The 1,017-nt window shown below is 40.2% G+C and overlaps 1 protein-coding gene across 1 annotated transcript in view; it reads right to left on the bottom strand.

Annotated features, from left to right (window-relative positions):
- Positions 1 to 1,017, bottom strand: part of LOC122081710 — a 2,580-nt gene that overhangs the window by 382 nt on the left and 1,181 nt on the right. The gene's annotated exons all lie outside the window — the stretch shown is intronic.

Below are 1,017 nucleotides of genomic sequence, written 5' to 3'. Positions count from 1 at the left end.
TTTTTTTTTTTTTTGGTGGGGGTGGGGGTGGGGAGGAGAGGTATTTCACACAAGTAAAAGCCGACACATTCAAAAAGTCTGATCAATGAAAAACCATAAAAAGGGTATACCTAGTGCATGAGGCTCCCGCTACTGGGGGTCTGGGAAGAGTCATAATGTACACAACAGCATTACCCCCCTCCATGGAGAAGCTGTTTCCTAATTAGATATCAGATAAAAATCAAACAGAAAAAGCAAGAAGTCTTTATCCGGATCCCCTTTACTGTGTGGATTGAGAAACTCAAGGAAAGCTGAAGGAGCCAGCCTAGCATGCTGATATGGACTTGGTGACAAGAAGATCAAATCCTGGCTTCACCTTCTCTTTTTTTTTTTTGGGGAGGGGGGGTTGGGTGTTTGTATGGATGGTAAATTGTTGCAAGTGCCCCAAAAAAGAAAGGAAATGTTAATCAAACATGTGTCACAGCTGTGATCCTATCCATGCAGTGGAGCAAGTAACAGACGCAGAATTGTATAGGAAGTCCCTTGAAACAGACCGCATACATAAATTGGTAACCCATCGAGTATATCCTACAAAGATTATAGCATCATAAAGAAAAATAGATCCCTTCGCAACATGATTAATGTTTCAAACCCATACTCAATAAATATTGTCTTATAAATACTTCTTTTTGGACCATTTCCCATAAATTGCCTGCATCTGCAAGTGCAACTTAAAGGAACAAATTAATGACTGAACCATTCAGATGTATAACTTGTATCCGGCCAAGTTAATGTAGTCAATTGGCGATCAAAAAATTTTCATTTAGGTGATTTACATCAAAGAAACTACTACAAACCCAAATCTCCTATAATTCATGAATATAATAAGCATAAAAAAATTTCAACTAATCAAACTGTTCGGTCAAAATTTCTGGTGACCTAGAGGAAGCACCATGTTGGCTGGTAGCTGAAGATCACAGCAGCATCTTGCCTCAGCTTGAAGACGCCACCCCCCACCCCACCCCCACCCCCCCAAAA

This window comes from Macadamia integrifolia, chromosome 6, assembly GCF_013358625.1.
Source record: "Macadamia integrifolia cultivar HAES 741 chromosome 6, SCU_Mint_v3, whole genome shotgun sequence".
Lineage (NCBI taxonomy): Eukaryota > Viridiplantae > Streptophyta > Magnoliopsida > Proteales > Proteaceae > Macadamia > Macadamia integrifolia.
The sequence above is the reverse complement of the archived record's forward strand: the minus strand, read 5'-3'. Positions and strand labels throughout refer to the sequence as shown.